The 10,921-nt window shown below is 31.3% G+C and overlaps 1 long non-coding RNA gene across 2 annotated transcripts; it reads right to left on the bottom strand.

Annotated features, from left to right (window-relative positions):
- Positions 1 to 6,661: 6,661 nt before the first annotated feature.
- LOC126917009 (uncharacterized) lies at positions 6,662 to 10,518 on the bottom strand. 2 transcript variants are annotated; one of them, XR_007710843.1, is made up of 6 exons: positions 9,995 to 10,518; positions 9,826 to 9,896; positions 9,595 to 9,747; positions 9,118 to 9,474; positions 8,864 to 8,999; positions 6,662 to 8,773 (listed from the first exon to the last, which is right to left on the bottom strand). It is a non-coding gene; the product is annotated as an uncharacterized LOC126917009 (long non-coding RNA). The 2 variants fall into 2 exon arrangements; XR_007710842.1 differs by having other exon boundaries at positions 8,864 to 9,474.
- Positions 10,519 to 10,921: the final 403 nt, after the last annotated feature.

Genomic DNA, 10,921 nt, shown 5'->3' with positions numbered 1-10,921 from the left:
TTAAAGTTAAGCAGAAATACCGTGTCTATCATTAATCTTGGTCATACTATATTCAATTACGCTTTCCTTTTTCTTACACATTCTGCATTTCGAAAATGTACATACGCAGAACGTGTCAGCTTGATAGAAAGATGCTGCATACGCATGACATCTCGTTCCTCGACAACCGCTGATTCTCCTCGTCACATTGACTTACACTCGTCGGACCGTACATTTCAATCCCGCTTCAGAACGTTTTCTCATGCTAATTTCGCCGTGGCCCGTTTTCATCTCGCACGACGCTCACGTACACCGTCTAAATCAGTTTGTTTGCGGAACGGCGTGCGAAACATTCTACGCTGATGCACCGTATATGTCCGATCATTAACAATAACTTATGCACCTGTCAGATAAGTTGTTGCACGTTAACAGCATATTTTCTGCAAACGTTAGTTTCCACTTGGTATCAACTCGCAAGTAATAATTTTGAAGCGCCTTAAAAATTCTTGATTAAAAATAGATCATATTAGAATATACGTATAAGAATAAGTTATATTTAGGTAGATGTTTGGGTAGAATGTTTATGTAAATTGATATTTCTATGAACAGAACTAAAGACGCAAAAATTTGTTTCACCTACTAAATATCATGACGGATACTGTACTTTGCTTCTTTCGTATATATGTCTGCATATTACGTGCATTATGTGCATTTTTACTTTTACGTTTCTTTTAACGCTTCAATTTGAATTTATACGAGGCACCAGGAACAAAGGTGAACTAAGCCATATTTTTCTCGATGCAAGTTTACGTTATTAACTTATTGCGATAAGCTGCTTAATCGTGAAAAGGTGGAGGAACTCGTTCTTTTTTTCAAAACAAACCTAGATAACATAACGACGATAACATAACATATTGAATATTTTATGTTCACGCTTTTTTAGACATTTTTAGTAAATTACTCGATTTGTTGAGTAATCGGGATTCGCACACTTTTGTTTTCAACGTCTAGCGTGTACGTGTAATCTACTCTTGCTGCTGATACTTTCGAAGTAAATCTAGAAGCTCGAAAACTTGAGGAATTAATTTAAAAAATAGAGATTTTTCATTTACGTGTAACAGAAAATCGATGAATTAGGTTTTGCACTCGAGGTAATCTAATCTGTAGACATTTTAAAAAAGAATCGATTTCTTTTTAATTTCTCAAGATACGCGCACAAAGAGAGGAGAGGTTCTATCACTTTCGAATAATGCGATTGATTCCATTCTATCAATGAAGGCATGCCGATGTTTGCCAACCATTTCAACGAGCTTCATTGTCTTTCTTCAATTTTATTATTAGGTTTCATAGCACGCGCAAACGCATAACATATGCGAAATGAAAATAGATTCATTGCGCCTCTGTTACCATGGCCTTCGCTGCATATTTGCTTACAAGGTGCGTCTTAAAAGCATTGTAAACACCGCGTACTCTATCTACCAGTTGATTGCGTATCTCGTTTGGCGCGGAAAGAATCGAACTCGCCGCAGTGCCACTTGCTTTATCCATAGGCTGCTTACTAGAACCAAATCTAAACCGCTGTTGATTTACCCCAGTCGCGTGAACACTACAGTAATTGAAGAATACTCGTTAAAACAGATAATTTTCGATCATTTGGAACATTTAAAAACAATGTAAAAATAAGTTTGTTCTTCTTCAAATATACTATCACGAAGAAAATACATAATGATGATTGAAATGGTTATTTATACGCAAGACGAAAATCAAAAATGACAAAAGTGCGCCGGAGGTTTCGTGTTTGAAAAAATCGAGTTTGAAAATTTACGAGATACAGGGTACGTGAATTTGATTAATTGTCGGCTGGACAGGAATGGACAACTGATAAGAAGTTATTCTACACAAATAAATTGAAAATGAAGAATAAAATTTTGTTGTTTATACTCTCGTTTTGGGGACAATGAAGTTTAGATATGTTTTATTCTACATTTTTTATATTTATTTCCATATGCAATATAATTCATCGATTATAGATTATCGAATATCTACTCCTGTTTATCTGAGAATCAAACGGATTTACGTATACTTCACAAATTATCAAACTCGATTTTCTCAATTATCAACTTCGATTTTCTCAAAAAACGAAACCCCCAACGCAGCTTTGTATGTGTTCAAATTCTATTAGTCATCGCATGTACAATCATGAAAATATTCTTCAAATTTATTGCAGTTACAGGCTAAAACTCGCGAAGAACTGCAAACTTATAGCGATGTTAACCGATGTCGATGAAGTATGTATGTATCAGTATGTATATAACTGATATAAATGTCCAAAATATGTTGTTTAAATTTTTTTAATATTTCTTTTACACATTATCTGCTACTAATCCTTCTGGCTTCTCAAGAAAGTTCAAGTCGTTTGGTCCAAATTTTGGTCAACGCTTACGATAAGAATGAAAAATTGTAAGCCATAGAAAAACCCAATGAACTATTACACGAACGGTCTAGTTAATTTTTATTATCAATTTAATCCTACGATGTATACCTACCGATAAATGAAGTTAAGTTAAAAAAAAAGAAACAGGGAAACTCATTTCGTTCTTCCTTAATGTCGTATCTGGAACGATGGTTGAATTAATAATACGCCCCGATCTAACAATAAACCTCGTAACTCGAACGAGTCTCATCGACCTCGTTCGAGGACGGATGAAAAATAATCCGAATAAAAGGAACAAGCAAAATTCGCCATTATCGAAAATTTCACAAAAATTCATTCTGAAAAAGGGAAGAGAAAAGAATTTTTCAGAAAACGTTTTTAAAAGAGGAATCGACGATAGGTATCTGATGGACATGCACGTCGAATTAACGAAGCAGCCCATTGAAACGGTACAACAAAAGTCCGATCGTTCCATGCGGCGTTATATTTACCAGTTGTTTGGGTGTGTTGAAAAATATAAAGAGGCACGCTGTGCGTGGTAATACCAGGCTGTGATATTAAATTCGATGCAACGATGGCTCACGGTTGTAGGAATTTGTTTACAAATTGATGATAGTGGCTCTTCGATCGTCCGATGATTAGTTTCCGTTGATGGGACCGAGCGAAAGAAAAATTATATAATTGACGTTGCTCTATGACCAAGGTAATGATGATCGCTTCAAGCTTTCTGATGAAACCGACGAGTAGCTTAATTTTTTTGCGATACGGTGTTTATCATTTACCTCGTCATTATAGATAATTAGCGCAAGATATTCGACATATCTTCAGATATCTCATATTGGGACCATTTTTAACACGTATTGAATGCGTTTAATTTTTTTATTGGATATATGTTTGCAGTAAATGTCTTGTAACTTTTATATAAATTTTTAGATTAGGTTTAAATTTTGCCAATATACATTGCCTATCATAAGGATTAATATATCTACTCGTTGCCATTGTTGCAGAAGTCTAATTTTTACTTTGTTTAGTATCTTACATTGTAAGCCACATACGAGCCACAGAAGAATTAACAGACGAATTAACAGATTTATAATAAAATAATGAAAAATAAAGGCATTGCAAAGCATTCAATTTAAATTAACGTCATGAAGTGTCCAACTACATATAACCGGTAATGTAATTATGACAATAGTGTCTCGATATAGTGCTAATGAAATTTTAAAATGTACAAGTTTTCCACAATGAACGTTTAAATACTCTTGCATGCCTGTATATGAAGATCAAAGAGCAGAAAAATATAATAAGGCTATTTTCCTTAGTTTTCATAACTTTTATGTTATTTTGTGGCTGAAAAGTTATATTTTAATGCGAAATACACATTCGAAGAAGCGAATGATCTCATACATTTGACGATGCTTATAAATCTTTTGAAAATAGGCGATAGATCCACAGTGATTTTTAAGAATTAAATGTTTGTGTAATTGTCATGTTGCTTCAATTAAATTAATAGGAATCTACAATAACTGCTGTTATTAACACATCTTAAATATATAAGAGGATAAGAAGAACACATATTTAATCCCAAAATCAAACGCAAACACAACTTTGATATGGAATTGCTTGGCAATCTATTCAATTTTAATATTGCTCATCTATAAAAGACGAGAAATATGATTTATCATGTTTTTCACTTGTGGTTGTGCTCTCTCTAAGAGAAATGAAATATTTATTTCTTTTTTTTTTTTTTTCTTTGTATCGAACGGTCATCAGATATTACGGTTCGTCTTATTTTTCCCTTTCCAAGTTCTCCCGGTGTACATAAAAATCTCGTTAGAGTGAAATTAAATCCAGGAATTTCCATCGGCGTATACTTATCAGCTATGTTATAAGGAGTTCGTTTCATCGTGTATCTTACTTATAACGTATCATGCTCGCATGCTTAATACTCATTGTTGAACTTTCCATTACAAAAAGATATGGTATACGTAGCAAGGAAACCTCGGAATAATCCTATCAATAGTAAAAGCTATCTAGTTATGTAAACTGTCAAAGTTGTAAACTGTCGCAATTAATTTGCGTGTATTATAATCGAGAAGATTTCTTATTCGCCATAAGGCGAAATGGCAAATTGACCAAATTACATTCAAGGTCTTAGATATAATTTCTTAATATTAGCTTTAAGCTTTCTAGCTTTTTGATTATATCTTTAAATTGATAATTATAAAGAAGCTCGTATAGAACTTATAAAGAATCTCTTAGAAAACTTTGTTTCCTATTTTATATTTAGAAAATAATTGAAATTTAAAATAATTCAACTGTTTGGCTAGAAGATACCTACAAGCTCTTTTATTGGAAAACTCTTCAATTACGCTACAATTTGATTCTTCGTTTTACCTAAATACCATTTTTATCTGAATTACACAAAGTATGTTAATACAAATATTAAATAATAAACATTGGAGTAAAAAACAAGCTAAATTATTATAGAATAATCCATTTTGGTAATCTTTACAATCGATGATATAAATAATGATTGATTAAGAAGCCAATGGTTTTTACCTTTCTGGCTCTAGTTTTAGATCTACTATTCTATTCGCCACATAAATTATACAAGTGTAAGTTTCCTCAGTCGATACTAATTATTGACATTCCTTATCGGATTAGGAATGACCCGATTATGTACATATTCTAGATACTCTACCGAAAATATCGCTCAAAATAAATTTCTCGATCTATCGAAATTTCATACTTGATAGATTCTCATCCGGTTAATTTTATCGCGTTCATGTGATCTGAAAGACCGCTGACTCGATTAACCACTTCACATTCAGATAAAAGTTAGAGGTATCTAGAAAAAAACGCAATACGAGACCGAGTAGAGAAAACGAAACAACAATAAAAATGATATATCGTTATTATTAAACCGTTATCGTAATATGTTATTAAAAAAATCAAAGAAAATACATTCGGAAGAAAAAATTATCTGCTTGTTCTCTTGCTAATCATTCGTATTATTCTTCGAGTTATTAATTACAATTTATCAAGAGGACAATATGAATCATATGCGGCTCCACATTACACATTTATTGACTTCTCAATTTCATTACATAAATTCATTATTTTTCATTCATTGCATCAATTTTATATTCATATTCATATTTATGTTCACATTCATATTCATGTTCGTATTCATATTCATATTGAATAGTTGAAAGACAAATAAATACATGAAATCATAAAACATAACAGTTGGCTTACGAAAGTTGCTGAAATTTTTAATAAATTTTTTATAAGATGAAAAAGAGGCTGGCCAGTGGTTCGATTAATCGATTCCTATATATGGTAAAATTTGAAAGAAATCTGAATCAATTATCTATATTATACATATTAATAATCCTCGTGGTACAGCGAAACCTTCTTTGAAAGTAAATTATTTTTCTAGACTGTAGAGGACTTCAACCTATCGACAATTAACATAGAACACCGTGTAAATAACTATTTCAAGAAACGATAGAGATAGCGGACAGTCAATTAAAGTAGATAACTTTAATGATTTCGCTTCCCTTGATTTTCATTTTTTTACGCAATCGAGGAAATAATCACCAGTAACTATACGTCGCTAGATTTCTCTCTTGAACTTGGATTTTATCAGTTTCCGTTGTTGAACGATAACAAACATTTGCTTTTTTTCAAAGAAATATGTATTCATCTTTTATGCCATCTTTATACGGCAGTATGATTAGCAGAGATTAACTAATCGAAAAGTTTGCAGAGATCAGCTATAATCAGCTGTGTTATATGAATCATGCATCGGTAAAATTATTCTTCCTTTTCTTTTAGTAAACATTTTACAAACATATAGATTTCGTCCAAACAGTGGCTACAGAAATACTGGTTATTATCAAACTGCGGCTTTTTACAGAGATTTATATTTTTAAAAATATAATTGAAATAGTGTAGCCTTGACAAAAAATTGTTTTACCCATCAACTATTACGCAAAGCACTACACTATTTCGTATTTTATATATTTTCTTATATTAAACGCGTTCTGTGCAATTTTGCACCTTCAAATTTTCTATTAATATTTATATCATTGTATTTATTATGTTCAAGTTAATTAGATTCAGGTACATGAAATTTCGTACTATGTGTTTGTTAGTATCTTTAAATATAATTCGAAAAATTTGATATTACGAAAGCGAAGCGTAAAGCCTGATAACGTGAGCGCGATTGAAATTAATAAATACTATAATCCTTCGAATTTTATTTTTAGAAGAAGAGAGTACATTTTGTATTATACAATATTAATTGATACCATCGATACAATTTCGAGAGACGTTTTATCTTAATCTATTATTGGATATTATTGTGTTTAACAATTGATATGATCTATTATTCCCTTCTTCGCCTCCTGGTTTCATGTATATTTTATATAATTAATCGTAACTCAATCCGCTTTTATTTACTCAAAAAAAAAAAAAAAAAAAAAACACGTGAATAAGTACGTAAAAAGTCGGAGGAAAATATCTTACACGTTGCTTCATAGATGCTGATTATACAAATGTAATAGACATGTGAAGGTGTCATAATTTCAAAGAGGATAATTTATTATGATGTTATGAATTCGTACTCCAAAGTTCATCAAATTCTAAGGATAAAAATAGCAATTAATGATAAATTATTAATGAATTCTTCAAAACTTTTTGTCGCATTATTACCATCGTCTTGAGAATAACATAGGAAGGAAATATTTGCAAAGTCATATCTTATAAAATGCACGTGTTATATGCCAATCGATATATTTTAACGCATAGATTACGAAAATATTAAAATAACCCTGTGGAAAATAGTGGAAAAAAAATTGCAAATCATATGTAATATGAACATAACTTCAGTTTTTAAGAAATTAATCTGTAAACCCTTTGTAATTTATATTTCATTAACATACACATAGCTAGAGATGAAATGTTACATTAACATAACATTTTCTATTGAGGAAATTAATCTAATAAATCATTCCACATTGTTAGATACATATGCAGATAGTGGTAAAAAATGCAACTGTGTAGCTCTCGTAGTAGTCGCACACTTCTCATGAACATTATCACGTATGTTAAACGAAACATTTCAAAATTTTATTGGCACTGTAACGACGCCCAAGTATTATGATTATTAATAACTATTATTTGATAGAATTTTGGATTTTTGGGATTCCTTTTTTTTTGAGTTTTTTGTAAACGTATATAGAAATTGCAAGATGTATATATTTTGCAGACACAAAAATATTTGAACAGGCAATCATTCACTTTAATAGTTATTATAATATGCCTAAGATTTTCCTACTAATTATTCATATTACTAACTTTTCACAAAATATAAGTTTACAGTAAATACCTTGCAACTTCTAAGTATGCATATATATTTTCAAATTGGATTTGAGTTTTGCCGACATAGTCATATCAGTCGTGTCTCATCACAGCGTTAATAAAATTTCAGAATGTTTTATATAATACGCATGACACGCACATGAAAATTTTTCATGGTGAATGTACGAATACCTTTGCGAGCCAATTTGTATGTGTACATATGGATGTATATTTGATCTTTATATCTTTCCAATATCTTCGGATATAGATAATATCATAGCATATACTGAAGTCATATATCGGTCGTATATACCTATGTATTATGACAAAGTATTTTCTATTTTTAACCTCATCTAATGTCTCGCTGATAAACCACACCCGCGGAAATGGACATTCGATAACAACCTACTATTAATGGCTTCTCTTCAGCTTAACGAACGTAAGACGTGCTCGTAAATCTATCTACTTTAATGATCAACGATAATGCGACATATCGACATTTGCAGTTATACATGGATTTTAATATACCGCACGATCTTTGATTTTCTATCGAAATTACTTCGAAGCGTTGTTTCGTAGAAAGAAGAACTTCAAGAATTCATTAAACGTTACCGGGGACGGTAAAAGACGAAATCAGGTAATCCGAAAATCCCCAAAAACACAGAGGAATCTGTTTTCAGCTGAATCTTGACGTCATCGTTTACCGAAGAACGTGAGAAAGCGTGATTTTCGTGCATATTCTCTTGAAGTCATAGATGACGCATTTATTCCAAGTTAATATTGACACATTTTTTAGGTCGATTTGTACTGCAATTTTTATCTTGTACCACGAGGTAAGGAGTTAAAATCTTCTGCTTATTCGCACGATTATTTCAGATACATTTTTTTCGCGTCATGAGTTAATATTTGTCCAATTCATAATCAAACTGCCAGTTATAATGGAAAATTTGTAATTTGCATCGAACGATAAGGAACGGCCATCTGCCTGAGCTGCAAAGGTTTTCTTAATTACATTCTGTTATTTTATCCTTTTGGATTGTTTTATTAATCTTGTGCATTATTTGTACAAGCTAAACCAACCTTTCTCCCGTTTGCGTCAGCCACAGTTTATACAACAAGTAATGAAAAAACATATACAAAGTGTTTCCGAATAGAACGATTATCAGTATGGGAAATATTTATGGTAAACGATGTTTCATCTGATTATGCACTACACCTGAAGGAGAAAAGAGAAAAAGAAATTAAAATTTCCTACAGCTGCTTAAGACAAGAAACTCACAATCAGTTACCAACTCGAAATTCGTTAATTGGATAAAATACATGCCTATATATACATATATTAAAAGGATCGGAAAACGTATTTACGTAATACTTCTCATCGTTTAGGATTGCATCGAAGAACCACGTACTACTCATTTTATGAGACTGAATGATAAATCTGATAAGATTTTAGAATAACATGTTTATAAAATATAAATACTTCGGTAATCAATATTCCTAAAGTTAGATGAAAGAATTTAATTGTAAAGAAATGATTAAGAAATGTCTGAGAGACAAATAGATGATAATCCTGCTCCTTAATGACCATCGTGGTTACTTTAAAACTTTCGCGTAGATCCTCCTTTCCTTCAGCAATAAATATTGCAGAACTTGTGAAATGAAATAAAAACTGGGTACTTCTCAGAACATGTCTGCAATAGATAGTAAATGTAATATATATATATGTATATCAGAGGATTCGATAATAAATCACAGCAACAGAGGCGTAATTAAATTTACAAAGATAATGCGATAAAAATCATAATAAATACCTTGTAGAACATGGGGTGCTTAGTTCTGATAAATTACCAGATTATCGTTGATATATTATCGGACCAACTTTTCAATCGTGTTAAAAATAACTGAAGTATTAAATACGTTTAAATATTAAGAAAACATCATATTTTTTTCTTTTTTCTTTCTTCCTGCGAAATGATATAATTGCTATAAATTTTACTTTATCAGTCAACATTTGTTGATAATGATTCTCGTGCATTGTTTACCTTGTATTATCTAGCTGTATTGTAAAGTAACATACCCTAAATATTTGCGTTATATCATATTATATATGCGTCTGAAATAACAAATAATTTGCATTAGGCTACGTTTAAATATTCTTACTATAATAGTGATATTAGTATTGTTATTTTTGTATAATTTCTTTATAATTACCGCGAGCTCAACGTATACACAAAGTAAAATATCGAATCAAATATAACAAATTTCCGTGTATATTGCGATTGTTGAAAAACATGATAATGTAGTAAAAACAGTTAATTAAATGGGATTGTATCTTAAATTACAAACGAATGATTCTTTAAAAAATGAATTATATACTCTTAGTACTTTAATTCGTTCAAAGTCAGATGTAAACTCCATCTATATACATATACTCTCTTTTTATATACGTTTATAATTGCCACAAACATCATTACATGTATAAAAATATATGTGAAGGCACAGCTTTTTAAAATAATCTACTTATTTGGAGGGAATTTGTAAATTTTTATTCGTGCATCTTGCTCATCAGATGGCGTATAAAAAAAAAAGATGAGAATCTAATTTGGAAGACGAGATCACAAAAGTCACATTCAACAAGGTTCTTAATCAATTTTTTTTTCATAATAATGAAAATTTGCTCGCTTTACAGACACTTGAACGTTGAAACCCTATCACCACGTAGCGGTGACAAAGTGAAACTAATCACTATTGCTGTCTGTATCTAACACCAGTATATATATCTATCTTTGTCGCACATTATTGCGTTCCTTGCTTACGGAAGAGGCATATGCTACCATCTATTTGATACAAAAGTAACAGCAACTGGACAGGAGGACTGAATGGGAACAGTAAGGATAGATGACAGCACATAACTTGCTAGATAAAAATCGCAATATTGTGCGATAAGGACAGATATACGTACTTGAGTTAGACAAGAATTGCGATAATGTGCGACAAAAACTGCAATAGGGATTAACTCCACCTTTCCACGACTACATGGTGATAGTGTTTCAATGTTCATACAAATTTTCATTAGTGACAAAAACAAAGAGGATTAATTTGTGAACTATTACGATTTCGTCTTCCGAATTACATTCT

This window comes from Bombus affinis, chromosome 5 (genome assembly GCF_024516045.1).
Source record: "Bombus affinis isolate iyBomAffi1 chromosome 5, iyBomAffi1.2, whole genome shotgun sequence".
Classification (NCBI taxonomy): Eukaryota; Metazoa; Arthropoda; class Insecta; order Hymenoptera; family Apidae; genus Bombus; species Bombus affinis.
Note: the sequence above shows the minus strand (reverse complement) of the source record. Positions and strands in the feature narration are given on the sequence as shown.